We start from the raw sequence: 17,220 nt of genomic DNA on the forward strand, positions 1-17,220 counted from the left end.
GGAAGTAGTGAAAACCCAAACGCACGCTTTCATAAGTAGTGACACAAAGGACACCGTACATAAGCATAGGGTGTGGGCCCGAAGGTTCACACATGCGATGTGCATGGCCCAATGGTACACTAACAGTAACTGAAATCTCATATGGANAGCATAGGGTGTGGGCCCGAAGGTTCACACATGCGATGTGCATGGCCCAATGGTACACTAACAGTAACTGAAATCTCATATGGAAATCTCATATGGATATAAGCTTACAATCAAGGCCATGACTCAGCATCAAACTTTAACACTGTTACTCATACTTCAATCAACTGTTTCACAAGTCTACTCATTACCCATACTTCAATCAACCAACAAGTCTACTCATAACTCATACATTAGTATTCAAACATCCATCCAACTTCATCACCTTACTTCAAATTCAACACAAAATCCATAGCAGATTTCATCACAATTTCTCAAATTCAACACAAAATCCATAGCAGATTTCATCACAATTTCACATATGATATAAAAATTTCTCAGCAGGCCTAACAACATCCTAGGGCAACCAGCAGGATACCACACCATCTAAAAAACGAGACCATACCACACTATCTAAAAATCGAGACCTTACTTCGCTCGAGAACTTCCTTCACCGCCGCACATTCCTGAAACCAATCACAAATTAGGCCCAAGAACCTTATGGTGTGTTTCGGTGAAGCGCTGGGTTGTTGGTAAGGAGCGTGAGCAGGCGGGGGGCTCACACAAGTAAGTGAAGGACCCAAGCTGCCAAAAGGGAATCGGAACTTACTCCGAACAGTAGGATCAGGCGAAACCAACCACGAATCGGCAACAACCGACACTGTTCTGGTGTGCAAACGAACAAGGTGAGCTCTGACGCGCGTTGGGCTTCGACTATCGACGAAACACTGACGTGTGGCGGATGAACAGAGGTGGAAGGAGAGCTCGACGCTGCTGGAACATGTCGCGCGGTCGGAACAAAACGCGGGGCTAGAACGAGTCGAGTGATCTGCGTTGGGTCGAGCGGCAGACGGATCTGCCTTCTGGTGTGCGCTCGATGGCAGAAAACCTTTTATTTTTGTCTTTTTGCACGCATTCCAAGGCCCCTTTTTAAAACCCTAATTCCTTCTCCCTAAAAATAACCAACATTTTTTTTAACTTGGGGGCATTACAAATAAATTCTAATTTTTGAAGTCATAAGAACTAAATCTTAACTTTCTCCCAACCATAATACCAATTTTACAATATAACTGTGAGTTTTAACACTAATATACCATATCAATAGATTTAAAAATGGCATAATAGTGGTATTTGGAATTGTTTTTCATTAAGGGTGTATATGTTGCGTTGGACTGAGGGTGTTTTTTAGATTAGTTCGAAAGTTGAGGTTGGGGTTAACAACCAAAAGACTAGTTTCTAACCCAACACAACCCATAGGTTGGGTTGTTGAGTTATATTACTTTTTCTTATTAATTCAAAATATGTATGTAAGTTTATTTACAACACATGATTTAAGTTTATTTACAACACATGATTCATAAAACTCAAATGTTAAATACCAAATATCTATGATATTTTATTACAAACTTTAAATAAAATCAAACATCATAACAACTTTAAAAGAAAAATATTAAAAATTGTCAAATTCATTAATCTAAACTAGTCAAATTTTAAACAAAGAGAAATATATATACCTTTCATTAATATATATGTAATTCTGGTTGGGTAGGGTCAACCCAATTTTAGCTAACCCGAGACACAATCCAACTAAAAAAAATTGAAAAAATTCAACCCAACCCAAAAACAAAACTAACTAATTCGGGTGGTTCAAGTCGTCGGATTTTTTAGACACTCATACTTTTCATTGATTTATCATATAAATAAATAGACCAAGATAAATTTGTAACTTTTATTTTCTATTAGTAGTTGTTTGCATACTCATTTGTTTTCTTAAGTCTATCGTTGATGTATAATATCAATAAATTAAAAAAAAAATATATTGTTATTTATCAATAATTATTTACATGTTTCTTTACTATTAGATATATTAGTAATAACTATCAATAAAATAATATATACTTATTAGACAATATTATAAATATTGTGATAATAGATGACCATTATATGCTCATACTTAGTGTCCATCTAAAGTGTCGTCCATATGTCTCAATATTACATAATATTAATGTCCACCTCATAGTGTAGTCACATCATATTTATATGGATCTATTGATAATGATATTTATACAGAATCTCAGAAGGATTTAAGGCACTTGAAACATATAAATCAAATTCCTAATAATTATATTTAATAAAGTTACACAGATCGCTATATAGATTGAAACAATCAGGACGAATGTGGTACAATCGTCTGAGTGGATATTTGTTGAAAAAAAGATATCAAAACAATCCAATATGTCCATTTGTTTTTATAAAGAAATGACATGATTTGCTATTATAACTGTATATGTTGACGACTTAAATATAATTGAGACTCCTAAAGTGCTTTCAAAGACAATAATAAAATATCTTAAGAAAGAATTTGAGATAGAAAGATCTCGAAAAAACAAAATTTTGCTTTAACTTGTAAATTGAGCATTTAGAGATGAGATATTTATTCATCAATCAACTTACACAAGCAACGTTTTGAAAAGGTTTTATATAGATACATCCATTGAAAATTCCATTCGTTCACTAGATGTGAAGAAAGATATATCTCGATTATCTCTCGAGATGATAGTGAAGAATTTCTTGATCTTGAAATACCATATCTTAGTGCAATTTGTGTCATTATGTATCTTGCTAATAATATATGACCAGATTTTATCCGGCAAAATAAAACTGGCGAGGAATTAATCAGACGGCCATTGGATTGAAGTTCTATAGAGACCCATCTAAAGAGAAAATACATGAAAAAAAGAAAAGAAAGGAAAGATTGAAGTAATAGAGAACCAGAACATAGGAATCAAAGGAATCAAAGGAATCAAAGGTGAGATTCATAAAGAAAGGAGTTAGGAAGGAAGAGGAGAGGGTGACACGTCAGACCCTTTTCTTTTTTCACCATTTTTTTTTTCAATTTCATATTTTAAAAATTACAGAAAGATATTTGAGAAATATATTTGTGGAAGACATTCAAGCCTGAAGAGAAGTGACTAGTTATGAAATGATATTTTTAGAGTTTTATTCTATTTGAGTGTACTCAGAATGCCGTTTAATTAGAAGTTCTAATGCAAGTTGCTCGAGAACTCTTAAATGAATTCCAAAACAAAAAGAATCAATTTGACGGCTTCGGGGTGTTTATGGGTTGGATTGAGTTGGGTTAAAAGACTTCTTAGACCCAACCCAATTATTTGGGTTATAAATTTCTTCAACCCAAATAACATTTATTAAAAAATGGACCCAACCCAACCATGAAATATTTGGGTTGGGTTAGTTTGGGTTAATCGTTTAAAATTTTGTTCTAAAAAGAAGTACAACGTAAATATGTCAAATACTTATTTAATTATTTTCATATATTGAATTAAGATTAACAACTCAATTTCAATTTAAATAGTGAAAATTTTCTTTCTAAAGTGCAAAGAAACTACTTTTAAAAGTTGTTGAAGAATAAATTATTAAAAAATATTGAAATTAAATAAAATTAAAATCAATATATGTATAAATAATTGTGTTATAAGTAATACAAAACATATTTTAAAGGTAATAATAAATTTGGGTTGGTTCGGGTTATATTAGGTGAACTCTTGAACCAACCCAACTCATAAAATTTTCATTTATTTGAACCCAACCCAATTCAAATGAGTTGATAATCCAACCCAAACCATGCAGGTTGGGTTGGGTTCATCGGTTTTTTGCATCATCGAATTTTTTGAACACCCCTACTTCACTCCCTCTATGAGAAAAAAAACCTTGTGCTGTTGGACAAAAATGCACTCTCTATATTATTACTAACAAATTAGTACATTGAGAACATTTTTGGATTACCCCAAAAATTTCTTATATTATACTAGGAAGTGATTAGAGATATGGATGCAAAACAAATTTCATTGAAAAAAATGATATAAACAAGCAAATATCAAAGAATCATAAAAATTTCCTTAGTTTATATAAATGAAAGTGTTAATGATGTTAATAAACTCCCTTTTACAGTCCTAAAAAACTATTTGAAATTCCAAAACTATGAATTATAATTAAAGAGAAAAAAAACCTAACAAGAGTAGAAAAGAGAAGTAGTTGAATTATTGAGTGGAAGAATGTAAAACTAATTGAAAGGAGAGAAGAAGATGGCATCAGAAGTCCTCTTGGAAGAGAAGTTCTTCATTCGATCACCATCCACATTGAAGGTTGCATAAATAATTTCTTGTAGGGATCAAATCTTGAGAGGAAGGGTGTGAATACCTTGCATCTCGAAAATTGATTTTTGAATAACAAAAACAGTGTTCTAAAACTGAACATATAAAGAAGGGAAACATATGAAATAACATGCTTTGGAGAAGGGAAACTAAGAGAGAACCATTCTTACCTTTGAAGATTCCTGAGCTCCACAAAAAATCCTCTCAATCTTGGCATGAACTTCTTCTCAATCGAACTTGAACACAAACACGAGAATAACCTTGTTATTCTCAAGGATTCCAATAGAAGGATAGATAGTATCCAACTAATTAGAGAGTAAAGAGAGGATTTGTGTTTTGGTAGCTAGGGTAAATTCACCAAATAAAATTTTTGCTCTAAAAGGGTCATAAGGAAGAATTTATATGGAGAAGGATTAACCCTTTCTCCAAGTCTTTCCCAATTTATCCTTGTGCTCAGTTAATTAAATGACGTTTATTTAGTTAACTAGCATATTAATTAAATAACCATCTATACATTAAATCCAATTTAACGAATATATTTAATTAACATAAATAAACATCATATGTTTATATGCATCACTTCTCTATTAATTTAATTAATTAATCCTTTATGAATCTAATTCACTTCAATTAATATTTGAACCTCTTTCAAATATTTCTCTCTAACTTAATTTAAATTATAGTTCACATCCATAATCAATACATATTAATCACATTAATATACAATTTTCTCAAATTGATTTGAACAATTCAAATCATTCTTCTTTGATATCCTTTAGCAAGGTAATAAGGGGACCTGGTGGACCTGCAGATTAGAAGCTCCAACGATATGAGATTAATTGGCTAAACTCATTAACCAAATTAATCAATATTCGTTAACTGTAGGTACACTCCACTAAAGACCCATAGTTGCACTCTTCTCACTGCAGATATATTTATGTGCCCACAGATATAAACCAATAACAACAAGTTAGTCCTTCGGAATGTCCATAACACGAACTAGGTCAAATTACCGTTTTACCCTTGGGTTACCTCTGTATCCTTAAGTACTAGTGCTCCTCCAATGAACAACTTGTTTATAGTCAAACCTGAAGGAACTCTTTTGACAGAGAACTTTTGAGCGGAAACGGATTGTCCAAATTTCATTTTGATTAAATGCATATATTTACAGTAGAACAAACATATTATGCATAAAACATAAATTACAACATGCTTTCTAAATAAGAAACAAGGTTTAAGAGACTATACCTTTGAAGAACTCTTCTTCAAGTAAATCCCTTGAATTAATTCGAATGCCTCGAACAGCAGTGAACAGCAAAGTAACTCTTGAACCAACAAAGGACACTACCACTTAGGTACCTTGGTATTCTCGGTGTGAGAACCTAGGAGTGGTGGGCTCTGGTTATTTTGATTAGAGGGTGTTTTGGAGTTAGAGGAGGAAGACGGTCGAGGAAGACAATAGTCTATCGCATAGAAAGACCCTCTCAATCGTTTAGGCGATGAGGCTATTGTATAGTCTCTCAAGCAAATCGTGTAAATTCCTTGATCGCGTGCCTTGGATTTTTAATAATAAAAAAACATACTTTTATTTACTCCATTTTGCCATAAAACTAAATAACTTCCCACTAAGGTGTTTAGAGAGAAAAAGGGAATTAATTATCAAATAATTAATAATTATAAATAAATATGATAACCAACTTATCATATTATATTTATAACCTATAATTTTAATATTACATCATATACAATACATAAACCATAATTCTTTTTCTCTATTTTATGACATTTAATATAAATCATATTTATATTAAATTTGACAACTATGAATCTTATTCATAGATAATATATTTGAATCATATTTAAATATTTGTTTCTCGAATTAAACTATAATGTACAAAGTATATTATGTCAATTATATCATATATAATTGAATTAATTGAATTATATTATATATAATTAAATTCCTTCTAATTAATTTGAATACTTCAAATTAACCCAAAAACCGATTCTCAACTAAATCCATTGAGCTACCAAGGGGACCTCATGGACCTATAGCTTGAAGCTCCAACGGTATGTAAATAATTAATTAAACTCTTTAATTAGAATATCTACCATCCGTTAACTGTCAGACACTTCACTAAAGACCGACAGCTGCATTCTTCGCACTACAGATATATTTCCGTGTCCATTGGATATAACCAATCAACAGTACGATGACTCTTCACAAATTACTCGTAAGTATAGCTGGGCCAAATTACCATTTTGCCTCTATAGTTACATCTAACTCCTTAAGTACCACTGATCCCTCTAATGAACAATAGATCATAGTCCCACTATGACTAAACCCTTCTCGGGACAAGAGAGGGTGTAACGCCACATTGTTTAAGACCCAAAATCAGCCTTTAAAGGAGCAATTTATCTACTACCACTGCTTCGGGAAAATAGTGAATTCCATCTTATGTAGCTGAGTTCCTAACTCCCTAATCAGACGAATCCCCAAAATGGTAGGCTTATTGAGTTGGCGATCTGGCCACTTTCACCCATGCAAATCAAAGAATCGCCCTCATAGGCAATAGTTCACAACTCACTCAGGATTAAGGTCATGTTACCTATGGTCATCCTAGTGAAATGAAATTCTCTATTATGAACGCGTTATATAATGAGACTAAACATTTCGTGGTCCAGTCTTATACAAACTCCTTTGTATAGAATATCCTCGCTTGCATGTCTAATACATGAATGATCAGGATCAGATTATTTGTAGCACTTTACAACATTTGTAGCACCTACAAAGTGAGCCATACTCGTAGTGTCACTAGGATAAGATACCCAACCTTATCCATATACTACAGACCATTTAGGTTATCACTTAAACATGATCCACCTGTATGTCTCCACATACATGTTTAAGTTACAGTGATAACCTTGGATGTTAGTTTATTGGTTTGTGGTTAATGCAACTAAAATAACACACATTTCATAGACAGAGTGAATAAAATATCATATATTATTAATCACTGAAATGTTTGTTCATACTAGGTTTACAAACTATAGGATAATAGATTACCGAGAGATATAGGTAAAATAAATTTCCATTCGAGATTTAATAGTTGATTTATTCTTAGTCGGGGTAAAGTCCATCTTGTTGCTATAGAAATGAACAAGAACAAATAAGTTTTTACTAATGTAATAAAGATACTAATTGTCATTCCAAAGACTTCATACGCTTTATTTATTTCAAAAAGTTCATAACTGAATATGCATGGAATAGAGATATCCCAACCACCCAAGTAAAAAATAGTTACAAGTGGATCATGTTTAAGTGATTAAATAATATGTAGTATATGGATAAGATTGGGTGCCTTATCCTAGTAACACTACTGATATGACTCGCTTTGTAGTTGTTATAATTGTTGTAAAGTACAACAAATGATCTGATCCTGATCATTCTTATGGAGACATATGAGTGAGGGTATCTTACATAAAATATTTTGTATAAAGACCGGACCATGAAATGTTAAGTCTCTCTTTATAACATTGTTGCTAGAAGAGACTTACATTTTACCAGGATGACCATAGATGACTTGACCTTAATCCTGAGTGAGTTGAGAACTTCTGCCTATGTCGGTGGTCCTTTGATTTATATGGGTGAGAGTGGCCAGATTCGTCGACTCAATAAGCCTACCACTTTGGATTTCGTCTTATTGAAGAGCTGGGAACACAACTACATTAGAAGGAATTCACTCATTTCCTATAGTTAAGGTAAAAAGATAAATTGCTCCCTTAAGGGCTGATTTCGAGGCTTAAACAATGAGGCACCTCACCCTCTCCTGGCTCGAAAGAGGTTTGGTCATAGTTGGACTATGATTAATTATTCATTCGAGGGATCAGTGGAACTTAAGGAGTTAGATATAACTACAGGGGTAAAACTGTAATTTGACATAGTTGTACTTACGAGCAATTTGTGAAGGGTCAATGCATTGTTGATTGGTTATATCCAATAGACATGAAAATATATTTCTAGTGCGAAGAGTTCAGCTGTCGGTCTATTGGGGTTGATGCCCTAAATCTCGTAGGGTCTTATAGTTTGTAATTGTATTGTACAAACATTTTATTTATTTAATAAAATATGAGATCTTTTATTTGACATTTAATAGCATTAAATCCATAAACCAATAAACTAACATCCAAGGTTATCATCTATAGCTTAAACATGTATATAGAGACATATAGGTCGATCATGTTTAAGTGATAACCTAAATGGTCTGTAGTATATGGATAAGGCTGGATACTTTATCCTTGCGACACTATGAGTACGACCCGCTTTATAGATGTTACGATTATTGTAAAGTGCTATAAATGATCTGATCATGATCATTCATGTGGAGACATTTGAGCAGGGTTATTCTATATAAAGGAATTTGTATAAGATCGGATCACGAAATGACTAGTCTCATTATATAACGCTGTTCATACTGAGACTTACATTTCACCAGGATAACTAAAAGTGATATGACCTAAATCCTGAGTGAGTTTTGAACTCCTGCCTATGAAGGCGGTCATTTGATTTGTATGGATGAGAGTGGTCAGATTGTCGACTCAATCAGTCTACCATATTGGGGTTTTATCTGATTGGGGAGCTGGAAACACAACTACAGAAGAAGAAATTCTCATTCTCGATGTCGGGGTAAGTAGATAAATTGCTCTCTTAAGGGTTGATTCTGGGGCTTGAACAATGTGAGGCCACACCTTTTTCTGGCTCTAGAGAGATTTAGTCATAATTGGACTATGACTTATTGTTCATTAGAGGTATCAATGGTACTTAAGAAGTTAGATATAATTACAGGGACAAAATGGTAATTTTGGTTTAGTTGTACTTACGAGCAATTTGTGAAAGATCATTGCACTGTTGATTGGTTATATCCATTGGACACAAAAATATATCTGTAGTGTGAAGAGTGCAATTGTCGGTCTTTAGTGAAGTGCCCGACAGTTAATGGATGTTGGAATAATATAATTAAAGAAGTTTAATTAATTATTCAAGTACAATTGGAGCTTCAAGCTATTGGTCCATGAAGTCCCCTCTATAGCTCAACAGAGATTAAATGAGAATCAATTTTGGATTAATTCAAATTGTTTAAATTAATTATATATGATATAATTACTATAATGTATTAGATACATTATAATATAAAGTTTATTTGAGAGGAAAAAATATTTGAATATGATTCAAATATTAGTTATGTGAATTGGATTCATATAATTAAATTTTATATGAATTAGATTTATATTAAATATCATGCATTAATGAGAAAATGAAAACTATAGGTTATATTGTATTTGATACAATATTAAACTATAAGTTATATATAGGGGTATTAAAATAACCCGACAACCCGAAAACCCAGAACCCAACCCAAGGGTTGGGTTGGGTTGGGATTATTTTGTTCTTGGGTTGGGTTGAGTTGAATTTTTCTATTTTTATTGGGTTGGGTTGGGTTGTTGATTGGTTAAAAAAAATGGGTTGACCCAACCCAACCGGAGTTTTATATATATATATATATTTCTCTTTGTTTAAAGTTTAATTTCTTTGTATTGATTAATTTTTTAATTTTTAATATTTCTTTTAAAATTGTTATGATATTTGTCTTTGTTTAAAATTTACCATAAATATCATAGATATTTGGTATTTACATTCTTAGTTTTATGAGATTTTAGTTATTAGTCATGTGTTTTACATAAATTTACATATTTTTTATTAAAAATAAAAAAAGTTATAACCCGACAACCCAACTCAATCCAACCCAAATTTTAAGGGTTGGGTTGAGTTGGGTTGGAAAATTTATTTGAGTCATTTGGGTTTTCAATCAAACCAACCCAAATTTTCAGGTTGGTCTAAAAAATACCTTCAACCCAACGCAACCCAACCCATGTACACCCCTAATTATATGTTATATTTGATATAACATAAAGTTTAATATATATTATATGATAAAGTGGTTATTATAACGACACTTGAAATGCTCGAGAGGGATATGAGCGCTGGATAAGGGCAAATGAAAAGGCTTGAGCATATATCTTGGCAAGCCTTTTTGAAATCTTGGCCAAGAAGCATGAACCCGTGATCACTGCCCGTAAGATCATGGAATCCCTGCGGGGATGTTTGGACAACCGTCCGCACAACTCTGGCATGTCGTTTTAAAACACATCTTCAATGCCCGTATGCAAGAAGGGGCATCTATATGATTTACTTGTATTGGAAACTTGTTTAGTGGAGAATGATAATTCAATTTAGATAATTGATTCAGGCACCACTAATATTGTTTGTTCTTCATTTCACGAAATTAGTTCATGGCGGAAACTGGAATCTGGGAAAATGATGATGCGTGTTAGGACTGGGCACGTCATTTCAGCTATGACAGTGGGAGGGCATAAACTCTACTTACAGAAATCTTATATTTTATTAGATAATGTATATGTGGTTCCAGGCTTAAAAAGGAACCTGATTTCTGTAAAATGTCTTATTGAACAACATTATTTTCTAAATTTTCAAGTAAATAAAATGTTTATTTACAAGAATGGAGTACTACTTTGTTGTGCTAATTTTAAAGATAATTTATATGCGCTAAGACTGTTAGCAACTAAAGCCCCCCTTAACACTGAAATGATTAAAACTGTGGTAACTCAAAATAAAAGACTTAAAATTTCTCCTAAAGAAAATGCCCATCTTTGGCACATAAGGTTAGGATACATCAATCTCCATAGGATTGAGAGATTGGTTGAGAATGGACTTCTAAGTGAGTTAGAAGAAATTTTTTTACTTGTGTGTGAGTCATGTCTTGAAGGCAAAGTGACTAAAAGATAACTTTTACTAGAAAAGGTCATCGGGCCAAAGAACCCTTAGAGCTTGTACATTCAGACCTCTATAGTCCGATTAATGTTAAGTCAAGAGGAGGGTTTGAATATTTCATCACTTTTACTGATGATTATTCAAGATATGGGTATGTTTATTTAATACAATAGAAGTCTGAAACTTTTGAAAAGTTCAAAGAATTTAAGTTTGAAATTGAAAATGCAGTAAATAAAACAATAAAGATATTTCGATCTGATCGAGGTGGAGAGTTTTCGGATCCTACATTCCATAACTATTTGATAGAACATGGAATTATATCCCAACGCTCACCACCTGGTACACCTCAGTAGAATGGTATATCAGAAAGAAGAAATCAAACCCTGTTGGACATGGTTCGGTTTATGATAAGTTATGCATCCCTATCGGATTCGTTTTGGGGTCATGCAATACAGACTGTAACTTATATTTTGAATTGTGTTCCATCCAAGAGTGTTACGAGAACACCTTTGGAATTATGGAATGGTCGTAAAGGTAGTTTACGCTATTTCAGGATCTGGGGTTGCCCAACAAATGTGCTTGAGGTAAATCCTAAGAAACTGGAACCTCGTTCAAAATTGTGCCTATTTGTAGGCTACCCTAAAGGAACGATAGGTAGTTACTTCTAAGATCCTAAAGAAAATAAAGTGTTTGTGTCAATAAGCGCTACATTTTTAGAGGAGGACCACATTAGGGAGCATAAGCCCTGCAGTAAGATTGTATTGAATGAACTTTTCAAGGAAACTATTAAACCTTCAACAAGAGTTGTTGAAAAACCCAACACCGCAAAAGATTTGTTGAAGTTGGTTAATCTTATAGGTCATGTCCACCTCAAGTGTTGAGGGAACCTCGACGTAGTGGGAGAGTTGCGAACCCACTTGTCCGTTATATGGGTTTAATAGAAATCCTAGCTAAGGTAGCTGACGGAGATGTTGAGAATCTAAATTCTTACAAGAAGGCAATGAAGGAAGTTGACAAAGATCAGTGGATCAAAGCTATGGATCTCGTGGAGTCGATGTACTTCAATTCTATTTGGGATCTTGTAGATAAATCTGATGAGGTAAAACCTATAGGTTGCAAATGGATCTATAAGATAAAATGGGGTGCTGATGGGAAGGTGCAAACCTTCAAAGCTAGACGTGTGACAAAGGGTATTATCTAAGTTGAGGGTCGATTATGAGGAGACTTTCTTACTTGTTGCCATGTTAAAGTCTATTCGGATCCTCCTTCCCATTGCCTCATATTATGACTATGAGATCTAGTAAATGGACGTTAAGACTACCTTTCTGAATGACAATCTTGAGGAGATCATTTATATGGAGCAGCCTGAGGGATTCATAACCCAAGGTCAATAACAAAAGGTTTTCAAGCTTAATCGGTCTATTTATGGATTGAAGCAAGCTTCTTGATCATGGAACATAAGATTTGATACTGCGATCAAATCTTATGGCTTTGATTAAAATGTTGATGAGCCTTATGTTTACTAGAGAATCATCAAAAGTTTAATAGTTTTTCTAGTGCTATATGTAGAAGATATCCTATTCATTGAGAATGATGTAGGTCTACTGACTGAAATTAAGAATTGACTAGCAACCCAATTCCAAATGAAAGATTTGAGAGAGGCGCAGTTTGGTCTGGGCATTCAGATTTTTAGAGATCGAAAGAACGCTAGCTCTGTCTCAGACTGTAAATTGAAAAAATGCTTGTCAAATTTTTTATGCAAAACTCCAAGAGAGGTTTACTCCCTTTCAGGGATGGAGTTATTTTGTCTAAGGAATAGTGTACTAAGTGAAGGAACCTGTAAAGGTCCTAAGCGAAAGTGGATCGTCCCAATTTTAGTTTTTCACATAATACAATTTTACATAACAGTGCATGCATCTAAAATTAAAATTACAGCATGCTTGAAAGAAAATAAAAACAGAAAAATGGGTTAAAAAACCCATATCTTTGAAGATCAATCTTCAAGAAAGAATCCGTCGAACCAATAGGATACCACAAAGAAAATTTCCTTAGTATTCTATGGGTGAGAATCCAAGAGTTTTGTGGGCTCTGACTATTTTGGAAGAGGGAGTTTTAGAGAGAAGAGAGGAGGACGAGGATAGGGGAGGAAAAAATAGAACTGTTCTGTTCTTTGTAAAAGCCAGAGTGACAAGACAACCCTCTTTTCCCCACTATCACATTTCAGAGAGAGAAGGGGGGGGGGGGGGGGGAAGTTACAACTCCCTCCCAAAAAGAATTTTTCAAACAACAAATTAATAAATAAAAATAATTTATTTTAATATAAGATATATTATACATTAAACTATATGTTATATCATATATTATATATTAAACTACATGTTATATCAAATATAACATATAACCTATAGTTTCTATATTGTATCAAATACAATATAACCTATAGTTTCTATTCTCTCACCTATGACATTTAAAATAAATTCCATTTATATTAAGTTTAATTATATGAATCCAGTTCACATAATTAATATTTGAATCATATTTAAATATTTATTTCTCCTCATATATATTTTATATTATAATGTATCAAATACATTATAATAATTATATCATATATAATTAAATTAAATTAATTATATCACATATAATTAATTTCCTCAATTAATCTAAACCATTCAAATTAATCCAAAAATTAATTCTCATTAATTTCCGTGACCTGTAGCTTGAAGCTCCAACAGTACGTGAATAATTAATTAAACTCGTTTAATTAAATTATTCACCATCTGTTAACTATAGGGCACTCCATTAAAGATCGACAATTACACTCTTCGCACTACAAATATATTTTTGTGTCGATTATACCTCGACTGTCCATTTCGGAAGTGTTTGCATGGGTCAATAGCAAGATGAATAGGGGAAATAGTTCATAGTAAGTGGTGAAGGATGTGTGTCAACGTGTCCTATGGTCTCTTCCATTAGTTTGGACACATGAGATTCCTATGTTGCGACTGCTTGTCGACTTTATGCGATCTACGCTAGTCGTTATTACGACGACTATCCCCTCGGAGGGTTGTAACATAGAATTCGGAATAACTTAAACTCTAGGAATGGATAGGATTTCTTAGGTCGATTCCCAACCTTGAATCTCCAATTCGGTAGCATCGTTGGGGCCGCTAACCTCTGAGATCTGAAAATGGAGGGTTACACTTAAAAGATTACTAAGTGTCAGTAAATTCTTGATCGAAAACGGTAACTAAATTACTATTGAAATATGAGTTATTCTGGAGATAGTATTTAATCAAGAATATCTTGCTTTAGTGAAGGAATATTTGATTACCCCTCGATAGCACTTATTCTAACTCACTATAGTATCGTTGCAAAATAATAAAATTTGGGTACATTATTACTTTGCTCAAATATGATTGAATTTAAAAAGCAATTCACTAATAGAAGTAACATCAATCAGGGAAATTTCTTGGTTATTTGTTTATATTTTTAGAATGACTAGCTCATTAATACAGTTGTTGGCTTTTGATAAACTTACTGTGGACAATTATGCTACATGGAAATCGAATCTGAATACGATACTGGTAATAGATGATCTAAGGTTCGTCTTAACCAAGGAATTGTTAGTTTCTATAAACGTGCAACGAAAGAAAACAGAATCATTAAGCACTCTAATTCATCAATTTTAGCTTTAAAGTCAACATGCTCATCAAATGATAAAAGGGTTTCAAACATACCTTTGAAGATCTTCTTCAAACTTGATAATCAACTACAATCCTCTTGAATTCTGGCCGTGGACCACCACTAGAGCTTCCCTACTATCCTCTAGGAACCTTAGATTGAGTTGTGGGACTTAAAATAAGTTGGAATTTGGGAATAGAGGGGAAGAAGAAGTATGGTATCACTGTTGAAGACCATTATATTCTTCAACCTTCGGCTTTTTCTCATTAAAAGTAGAATTTTGCATGCCTTTCTCCAACTCAATTAAGAGTATATTATATAGATACTTCATGCAAAACTGAATGCTTGAAATAATTCCAGCTCCACCTTCAAATTTGCGCTGGAATTGATAGTGGATTCGTGAGTAAGGTGTGATCTTCCAAAGTGGGAAAATCCCACTTTTGGGATTTTTTCAATTTCCAATTTATTTTTCTAATTTTGAAATTTTTCCAAAATCAAAACAAATTTTCTAAAATTTTAATTCTTTAATTAAAACTGAAATTTTATTATTACAAAAATTAATTCAATAATTAATTTTTCTAATAAAATTAATAATTAATAATTAATCAAACAATTTAATTAATTCTATTAATTTAATATCAAATATTAAATTAATTTAACACCAATTCCACTGCAATGAATCATTATTCATGAAATTAATAATTAAATCATATTTAAATATTGATCGATTCTTCAATTTCGTTTAATTTCATAATTAAACATGTAATTATTTCATATATAACTACTAATTTCCTTAATTCAAATTTGAATGATTCAAATTATCTTATCACGCTATTTTAAGGCTGGTTCCGCTTGTGAGCTAGTAGGGGACCTAATGGACCTATAGATCATGAGCTTCAACGATCCGAGATTAATTAGCTAAACTCTTTACACCGAATTAACCCTCATTCATTAACTATCGGGTCGCTCCACTAAAGCCCAATAGTTGCATTCCCCTCACTGTAGATATATTGTGTCCACTCGATATAACCATGATTAGTAAGTTAAACCTTCATAAGTTGTTCGTAATAACGACCGAGTCAATAGCTGTTTTACTCCCGAGATTACGTCTTGTTCCTTGAGTTCCACATATCCTCTAATGAACAGTTTGTTTGTGATCCAATCAATAAATTAAATCTCTCTCAGGCCAATGAGAGGAGTGGGGCCTCTTGTTCAAAACCCGGAGTCAGCAATTAAGGGAATAACCTCTCTATTATCCCTGAAAGGTGGTAGGAGTGAATTCCATCTTGCACTCTATGTTCTCAGCTATCTACCGGTCTTACCTGAAATGGGAGGCTTATTGAGTCGATGCTATTGAGCCAACTCTCACCAATGCAAATCTAAGTATAATCCCGAATAAACAAGAGTTCATAGTTAGCTCAGGATTAAGGGCAAGTTACCTAGGTCATCGTTATGAAATAGTCAGTCTAAAACAGTAAACAATGTTATAAAGTAAGATTGACTTATTTCTTGGTCCAATCTTATGAAAACTCATTGCACAGAATGCCCTAAATCCTTATGTCATCACATGAACGAATCAAAATCACTTCGTTTGTAACACTTTACAACTCATTGTAATAACTACAGATTGGGCCGCATCCGATAGTGTTACTAGAATAAGGCACCCAATCTTATTCGTATATTATAGATCATTTTGACTATTTATTCGAACTTGATCCACTCTTATGTCTCCACATAAAGTTCAAGTATTCATGTAATAGTCATGGATCTTTTATTTTATTGGATTTATTTCTAAAATGAAATAAGTAATTCATATACTCAATAACATTTTTATTGAGTTAAAACTTCAATACAAACTTTATTGATTTACAGAATAAGTTTATTGTTTACAAACTACAAGTTTTAGGACATAAAATCCAACAGGAATATCCTCCAAAGCCCGACTCAAACGCAAACCGAACTGTTCGGGAAGCATATGACAAGTGGCTAAAGGCAAATGAAAAAGTCTGAGCCTATATTCTTGCCAGCATATCTGATTTTTTGGCTAAGACACATGATTGCATGCATACCGCTAAAGAGATTATGGAATCTCTGTGGGAAATGTTCAGACAGCCGTCCTTCTCCCTTAGATATGATGCCATCAAGTATGTTTACAACTGTAGTATGAAAGAAGAGGTCTCTGTTAGAGAACATGTCCTAGATATGGTGGTCCATTTCAATGTGGCATAAGTAAATGGAGCTGTCATAGACAAGAAAAGTTCGGTCAATTTTATTCTAGAGTCTCTTCCGAAGAGCTTCTTATAGTTCTGCACCAATGCCATCAAGTATGTT

This window comes from Benincasa hispida, chromosome 7 (genome assembly GCF_009727055.1).
Source record: "Benincasa hispida cultivar B227 chromosome 7, ASM972705v1, whole genome shotgun sequence".
In the NCBI taxonomy this organism is placed as follows: domain Eukaryota; kingdom Viridiplantae; phylum Streptophyta; class Magnoliopsida; order Cucurbitales; family Cucurbitaceae; genus Benincasa; species Benincasa hispida.